The sequence below is a fragment of the Monodelphis domestica genome, chromosome 8 (genome assembly GCF_027887165.1).
Source record: "Monodelphis domestica isolate mMonDom1 chromosome 8, mMonDom1.pri, whole genome shotgun sequence".
Classification (NCBI taxonomy): domain Eukaryota; kingdom Metazoa; phylum Chordata; class Mammalia; order Didelphimorphia; family Didelphidae; genus Monodelphis; species Monodelphis domestica.
The window spans coordinates 56,113,566-56,122,334 of record NC_077234.1 but is presented as its reverse complement, the minus strand read 5'-3'; the positions used below and the strand labels follow the sequence as shown (position 1 = coordinate 56,122,334).

At 37.9% G+C, this 8,769-nt stretch overlaps 1 pseudogene; it reads right to left on the bottom strand.

Moving 5' to 3' along the window:
- Nucleotides 1-1,155: 1,155 nt before the first annotated feature.
- LOC130456026 (U4 spliceosomal RNA) lies at nucleotides 1,156-1,238 on the bottom strand (annotated as a pseudogene).
- Nucleotides 1,239-8,769: the final 7,531 nt, after the last annotated feature.

Sequence of the window (8,769 nt, the reverse complement as noted above, 5' to 3'; positions counted from 1 at the left end):
AAGCAATTCTCAGGCTTGTGAATGAATTTTAAGGTTTCATCCAGATTCTGGACTAAGATGTGGATTCAGCTATCCCCTCTGACACTAGCATTGTGGCATTAAGTTAAGTCACTTCTTCTTTGAGCCTTGGTGTCTTTTTCTGTAGCACCTCAAGCTCCATGTGTCCCAAAACGGCTCATTTTACTTCCCGATAACCAACTAGTCCTTCTAATTTCAGTATTTCTATCTGTGGTCCCAGATTTACTCACTACAGACTGTTTAAACTTTTTCTTGGTGGTTTGACTTTTCCCTCTTCTTAAACCTCATAAATTGAATCAGTTGTGAATTCTTGTTGAATGCACCTTCTGTAGAATGGGATGATAATACTCATACTAACCACATGCAGAGTTTTGGGAGGTTCAGATGATGCCATATACAATGCTTTGAAAACTATGAAATGCTCCATAAATGTGATCTATCACTTTCATTATTTTCACCATTAGAAGGAACAATTCTGTGAAGAGGCATAAATTGTCATAATAGCCACATTTAGGTGAAATAGATTAAATTTCTTTTGGCTCTTCAAAAATATTTTTGCCTCTTAAATTTTTATTCAAATACATTTTACTCTCAAAAATATTTATTCTTCAAAACTGGCATTGGGGAGAAGACATAAAGACAAGATTTCAGGATTGGATAGGAAGAACCCTGGTTTTGTAGTCAGAGAATCTGGATTCCAAACCTGGGTCCTGCTCCTTGCCAGTGTGACCTTAGATGAGTCACTTACTTATTCTTCTGGGGCCTGAATTTCCTCCTCTATAAAATGAGGAGGATTGGACTACTGCCCCTGCCAGCTCCAAATTCATGATTCTATAAATTTTAGAACTAGAAAACACTTCAAAGGTGATGTGGTCTGGGAAACTAGGTGGTGTCAGAGTGTACTGACCTGCAGTCAGGAAGATCTAAGTTCAAATAGGGTCTCACACATTTACTAGCTGTACAAGCATGGGCAAGTCACCTAACCCTATTTGCCTCAGTTTTCTCAACTGTAAAATGGGGATAATAATAGCATTTTTCTGCCAGAGCTGTTGGGAAATATTTGTAAACAGTGGTTAGCACAATGCCTGGTAAATAGCAGACACTATAGAAATGCTAGCTATTGGTGGAGCTCTGAATTGGTTTCTGAATTCTGTTTCAAAGAGCAATAATCATGCCTTGGTTAAACCTCATTGGCTCTGATACTGCCACTGTGCAAAGCTTGGTCTAGTTATTCTGGAAAGTAAGTTTGGTGGTAGCCCCAAAAGTCACTGATCTTTTGACCCACCACTAGACCTGTATTCTTGAGGGATCTAAGAAAGAGGAAATGGACTCATGCCCAAAAGTTTTTTAGTAACTCTTTTAGTTGTGCAAAGAGATGGAAACTAAAGAGGGAAGGGGATGGGGGGGGGCAATGCTCATCATTTGGGGAATGGCCATACAAATTTTGATATATAATGGAATACTCTGGTATCACAAGAAATGATGAAAAGAGAGATTTCAGAGAATCTTGAGATGTCTATACACAGAAATTTGAGTTTAATTCCTGGTAGGTGAAACTTAAAAATTGATGAGTATCTCATATAAATGAATGAATGAAACTTTTATTAAGACCTTCAACAGTAAGCTCTTAAAATCATTTAAATGATTATTTATGTATTCAAATATATTTTATGTAACATAAAAATATTTATAGATTCAAATATATTATATATAATATAATCATATATTATATATTTATAGATTATAGATTAAATATTTTATATGATATGTAGTATAAATATATATTATATTTTTATTTAAAAATCATTAAAATTCACTTGTGTTTTGTGGTGGGTAGGGAGACATTCCTTCCTGTCTTGAGCTCAATCCTTTTTGTCTTTCTTCCTTAATCAGTTCTTATGTTCCTCAAAGTTTTGGAACAGAAAGAGGGTTTTAGCCTATGTCAGCCTATGCTTTTTAGGTATGATGGACTGGCCTTTCATTTTTCACCAGCCATGGTAAAGCAATCTCTTTTGCCAAAGTAATCTCTCCTAGTGTGTCCTAGCCCAATATAAGCCCACGTCCCTGTCCTTGGTGGCCATTCATTTGTTTCACTGCCTAACACAAAGCATCCAGAATAGAACCCATCATTTAGGACGGAGGCTCTGGAGGCTATGCCATCATCCATCTGTGTTCTCATTTGCTATGGCTGCCTCCCCTCTCAGCTTTTCAGTGGCTTCCTTGCCCTCTACCTCACTCACTGTACCTAGTATGTGAATTGGTACCCTGTAAGTAGTCAATGAACACTAGTCGTATGGACTTGGCATCCTTGAGCAAAACTAAGCAGAGAGTTGGGGCAGTTATTTGGAAAAATCTGACAAAACTCTTTGCCTTGGAGGGAGAAGATTACTCTTTTGGCTTAATGTGTCCAGATTGGTTGGAACAAACTAAAGAAAATTCAGGTTAGCCCAGCAAACATTTATTAAGCATTTATTGTTTGCTGAGCACCGTTAGATGCTAGAGGAGTGCACAGTTTAGCTAAGATTCAGTTCCTGCCCTCACAGGATTGTAGATTTAAATCCAGAATGAAGGTTAGTGGTTTCATGGTTTAGTCCTCTTATCTAATTTTTTTCTTATTTATTTTTAACATTCACTAAAAAAAATTGATTTCCAAATGTGTTATCTCTCCCTCTCATTGATATGAGAAGTAAAATAATATCAATTATAGATATCATCAAGCAAAAAACCTGAATATATTTTTAAAGAATGAAAAAATGAAAACACATTTATTGGGGCAGCTAAATAGTTCAGTAGATAGAGATTCAGGCCAAGAGACAGGAGATCCTGGATTCAAGTCTGCCCTCAGGCACTTCTTAGATGTGTGATCCTAGGCAAGTCACTTAATCCCAATTGCCTAACCCTTAATGTTCTTCTGCCTTGGAACAGATACTTAGTGTTGATTCCAAGACAGAAGGTAAAAGCTAAAAACAACCCCCGCCCCCCAACACATCGATTAAGTGCTTATTATGTGCCAATAACTGTGCAAGCACTGGGGCTGCAAATATAAAACAAAGACAGTCCCTGCCCTCAAGGAACTTATACTCTATTGGTGGTGGTGATAATGGTGGTGGGCACAATATGCACAAAGGAGTGGTGGCTAGGAAGAGGTCATAGAGCTAGAGCTGAAATGGAACCTGAGAGACCATTTAGACAGATTCCTTCTTTTTTTCCATATTGCAAAACTGAGACCAAAAGTAGTTAAGTGACTTGTTGAGATCACATAGGACAGGGTGAGAATTTGAATTGAATTCTAATCAAGCACTCTTACCATCATCATGCCATGAGTAACAGGGGTGGTGAGTGGAGCCACAGGGAAGTAGAACATACATCCTTTCTAGAAGCTTGATTTGAGAGAGTTTTTTTTAAAGTATTTGTTTTTAATATTCATTTCAAAATTGTTTTGAGTTCTGAATTATCTTCCTTTCTCCAGTCTGCATTGATCAGGTAAGCAATTTTGTATAGCACAATAGTGCTTTATCAAAGTCATATACCACAACTTATTCTGTCATTTTCCATTTGATGGGCATATCTTGGATTTATGATTCTTTGCTACTGTAAAAAAGAGCTGCTACAAATGTTTTGGTACATGTAGGTCTTTTTTCTTTTGGAGAGGACTAATTTGAAAATGGACCCAGAATCAGAGAGGGGATAACCTATCAATTACACATGTGAAGTCATGCAAGATATATTTCCATATTAGTAATATTGTCAAAAAAGCACGAAAAAGAAAGTGAAAAAATTATACTTCATTTGCACTCAGAGTTCATCAATTCTCCCTCTAGAAATGGAGAGCATTTTTCATCATGGGTCCTTCAGAATTGTCTCAGATCTTTGAATTGATCCAAATAGCTAAGTCATTCACAGTTAATCATCATACCGTTTTCTATTACTGTATACAATGTTCTGATTCTTCTGTTCACTTCACTTTGCATCAGTTCTTGTCAGACTTCCCAGGTTTTTCTGAAATCAATCCCCTTGTCATTTTGTATAGCACAATAGTGCTTTGTCACAACCATATACCACAGGTTATTCGGTCGTTTTCCATTTGATGGGCAAGTCTTGGATTTATGATTCTTTGACACACAAAAAAGTTGCTACAAATATTTTGGTACATGTAGGTCCTTTTCCTTTGGAGAGGACTAATTTGAATATGGACCCAGAATCAGAAAGGTGAAGGTTGAGGTGGTGGAGGAGAGAGGGGAAGTGGGGCAGAAGATGAAAAGAAAATTGGAGAGTGAAGAGAAGCTACTGCAGCTTTTTTTTTGGCTTGTACAACTCTCTGATGACATCCATGACCCTTTCTTCATTTAAGGTGTGGAGCAACTTCCTCCCTGCCCATTGCCCAAATATTGTGAGATGCTGAGGAGACCATCAATCAAGACAGCAGGGCAGGAGGTCTGTGGAGGGAGTGGGAAGAAGAGCATTGGTGATGTGGGGAATAAATGTGTCCATTTCTCCAAGTTATAGTTTCTTGTCATGTGGCAAGATACCTGCCATAGTCTTCATTGCCCCACTTTTCACTGGGGGTAATATCCATGATGTTTAAAATTTTTTATAATATTTTATATTCCCAGCTACATGTAATAACAATTTTCAATATATGTTTTCCAAAATTATTAGATCCAAATTATTTCTCTCCCTCCCTTACCTCCTCATAGATGATTAGCAATTTGATCTGGGTTATATATGCATTATCATGCAAAACATACTTCCTTATTTATCTTTGTTGTAAGAGAATGCTTATATAAAACCGAAACCCCCAAATAAAAACACAAATAAGCTAAAGTGAAAAATAGTCTGCTTTGATCTGCATTCCGATTTCTCTGGGGGTGGATAGCATTCTTTGTCATAAAGCCCTCAGAATTGTCCTGGGTCATTGTATTGCTGAGTCTATCACCGTTGATCATTCCATAATATTGCTCTTACTGTGTTCTCTTGGTTCTGCTTATTCCACTCTACATCAATTCATGTAGGTCTTTCCAGATTTTTCTGAAATTATCCTGCTCATGATTTCTTATAGCACAATAGTATTCCATCATCATCATCCACCATAATTTGTTTAGTCATTCCTCAATTGGTGGACATCCCCTCAACTTCCAATTTTTTACTACCACAAAAAGAGCTGCTATAAATATTTTTGTACAAGTAGGTTCTTCCCCTGCTTCCCCTTTTTAATTTCTTTCAGATATAGGCCTAGTAGTGGTATTAGTGGATGAAAAGATATGCACAGTTTTATAGCCTTTGGGCATAATTCCAAATTGCTTTCTAGAATGACTGGATCAGTTCACAACTCCACCAACAATGCATTAGTACCCCAATTTTGTCACATCCCCTCCAACATTAATCATTTTCCTTGACTGTCATATTGGCCAACTCAATAATTGTGAGATGCTACCTCAGAGCTGTTTTAATTTGCATTTCTCAATTCAAGAGGGATTTAGAACATTTTTCCATATGATTATTGATAGCTTTGATTTCTTCATCTGAAAACTGTTCTTTCACATCCTTTGATTATTTGTCAATTGGGGAATTGCTTGTATTCTTACAAATTTTACTCCCTATATATTTGAGAAATGAGACCTTTATCAGAGAAATTTGTTGTAAAAAATTTCCCCCAGGCTATTTTTTCCCTTCTAATCTTGGCTACATTGTTTTTGTTTGTAGAAGAACTTTTAAATGTAATATAATCAAAATTGTTCATTTTACATTTCATAATATTCTCTGTCTCTTGCTTACTCATAAGTTCTTCCCTTCTCCATAAATTTGATAGGTAAATATTTCATGTTCCCCTAATTTTCTTATGGTATCACCCATTATAGCTAAATCATATGTCCATTTTGACCTTGCCTTGGCATAGAGCAGTGATGGCAAACCTTTTAGAGACCTAGTGTTCAAACTGCAACCCTCATGCCACATACTCCATACAGGGGATGGAGGAAGAGCTCCCATTTGGGCTGCTGGGCAGAGGGGCGGGTGATGAGAGGAATGACCTCAGGTGCTCATAGAGAGGGGGAGGGGAGCAGTTCCCTCCTGCATGCATGCCATAGCTTCACCAACATGGATATAGAGTATGAGATATCCATCTACATCTAGTTTCTACCATACTGTTTTCCAATTTTCCCAGCAGTTTTTGTCACCATAATGCTTTTAATGGTCCCAAGCTTCTCCCAGTAGCAGAGATTCATCCTTTTAAAAAACAATATTGGCAAGACAAAAAAAATAAAAAACAGTATTGGGCTAGAGATACTATGTGGCCATGAGTCAACCCCTAAAGAATGAAAATGGAGTGTGCCACTCAGAGGGCTATGGACAGGTGTATGATGTGAGGAAGTTGCTCCATGGCTTAAATGAAGAAAGGGTCATGGATGTCATCAGAGAGTTGTAGAAACAGAAAAAAATGGGCTGGTCTTACAGTGAAATTAAGGAGTAACTGAGGAACAATTCCACGGGCATTGATGGAATGTAAAATCCATGTTGAGGAAGTCCCCCAACATGTTGGGTAGATCCTCTATGGGGGACTGATAGTGAGCAAGAGTTGTTCAAGATGAGAAAACAGAGATAGATTGTTAGAGGAAGGATCCATATTGATGAGCTCACAGATCAAACCTTGAGGGACTCAGGATATTATTTAGTGTAACTCCTTCATTTGACAGGAAAGGAAACTGAGACCCAGAAAGAAAAGGTAATTGTCTAAGATTAAAGACTAGTCAATGTGAGGGTTTGGACTTGGAAACATTTTCTCTAACTCCAATTGGAATTAGGGGCAGATTGCATTTCTCTCAGGCATCCTTTCTCTTAGTATATGTTATTTACTCCAAAGCACACTGATGATTGCTTTTCCTTCCTCATGTGTTTCCCAAGTTGTTCCATTCAGTCTTCCTCAGAGACTTCAGCCTCCATTGTGACACACCATAATTTCCTAGAAAGTGCCCTTGGGATAGAAAGTTTTCCATTAAACTTGTCTCTAGTAAAGACCATTTTGATGTATTAATTTAAATTTACCTGGTCACCCTCTTTATTTGGCCTTGGATCCCTTGGGGAGAGCCAAGGCATGTTTCTTATTTCTGCTTCACTTCATCATCGATCTGAATGCCTCAATATATTTGTCATGTTTTCTTGCTGCCCTTTGAATATCCATTTGGGAGTTCCCTTGAGAGGCTCATCTCTGCTCAGCAGTCACACATGGGTAAAATTTTTATTCTTCAGTGTGGTCTCCTGGGGGGCCCTAATAAAGTCTCCCCTTGCTACAGCTCCATTATTTATAGCAAAGTCCTTTCCTTTTATACTCTCTACAGAGGCTGTTGAAGCTTAAGGGAGCCTGTGCAACACCTAGTATATTTCTTTCATTTGATAAATGAGGACATTGAGCCCCAAAGAGGGGAAGTTAGTTGTCTAAATTCACAAGACTAGTTAACATTAGTGTTTAGGCTGGGAGCCATTTTTTTCTAACTCCACGTCTGGCATTTCCTCCCACAGTACCCTTGTTATACAGTACATGGGTTGTCATACTTGAACAATTTTTTTGCATTATGTCCATGATCACACAGTAAGTGTCTGAGGCCAGATTTGAACTCAGGAAGATGCTGACTCCATGCCCAGTATTCAATCCACTGTGCTACCTAGCTGCCTACATTTATATATCACTTTAAAAATTGAGCTTTACATCCTTGATCTCTTTTTAGCCTCTCAGCCAACTTGGGAGAGAGGTACAATGGGAGACTGAGCTCATGGAGGATAATGGTTTGCTCATGGTCACACGACTAAGAAATGTCAGTGTAGGCTAGGAACTCAGATCTTCTAAGTCCAACACTCTAGCCAGCAAGCAATGCTGGTGTAAGTATTCCCTCCAAAACAGACTAGAACCCTTTTTCAACTTAAGAGATGGTCTTTCAGAGTTCCTATGGCCCCAACATTCTTAATTCTGTAGTCATCCTAGGGTTGGACTTTTTCAAACTTAGTCTGTCCACTTCTCCACTTGTCAACAGGCTTATACTCAAGTCTTTCCAAAGTGGTGGGACCTACCAGGGCATTTGCTCCTTTGCCAGAGCCTTTGAGAACACAGGATCATCTTCTGGCTGTGACATGGCATTGACCTTCAATGAATCAATTAATTAATCAATCAACAAGCATCTATTAAACACCTACTATGTGCGAGGCATTGAAGAATAATACTCATATACATATATTAAATCTTCATACACATATATGTATTGTAGCTTTATTTGGGAAACTGAAATTGTAACTTGAGGTGTGGTTAAGTGGGCAGAGGCTGAGGCTGTTCAGAGAGCAGCCCAAGCTTCTCCTTAAAATGAATCATATTGTGATCAGTCCTTCAGGGTTCAGCCTGATGTTAGTTCACCTATTTACCAATTCATGAAATCCTATGAATCATTTTTTGAAACATTATTGGTTTCTTTCATCTTAATTTTTAAATTTTTATTTTTATAGATTCAGACCCTACTAAGCATTAAAAATTTTTATTAATCATTTTTTCTTCTCATTTTCCCTGGAACAGAGAAAATCATACTCAACCCTCTGGTTATTAGTAGTGGGGCAAAACGCATGGAGAAATTTGACCGCTGTGGGTGTTTGGTATTATCAAGGAGGAGAGATTCCCAATAGATAGTGACATACTCCAGTTGCCTCCATTTGATAACTACATTGTGCTTATTATCAAGATCTTGCACATGGTAGCACCTCTTATTTATTTTT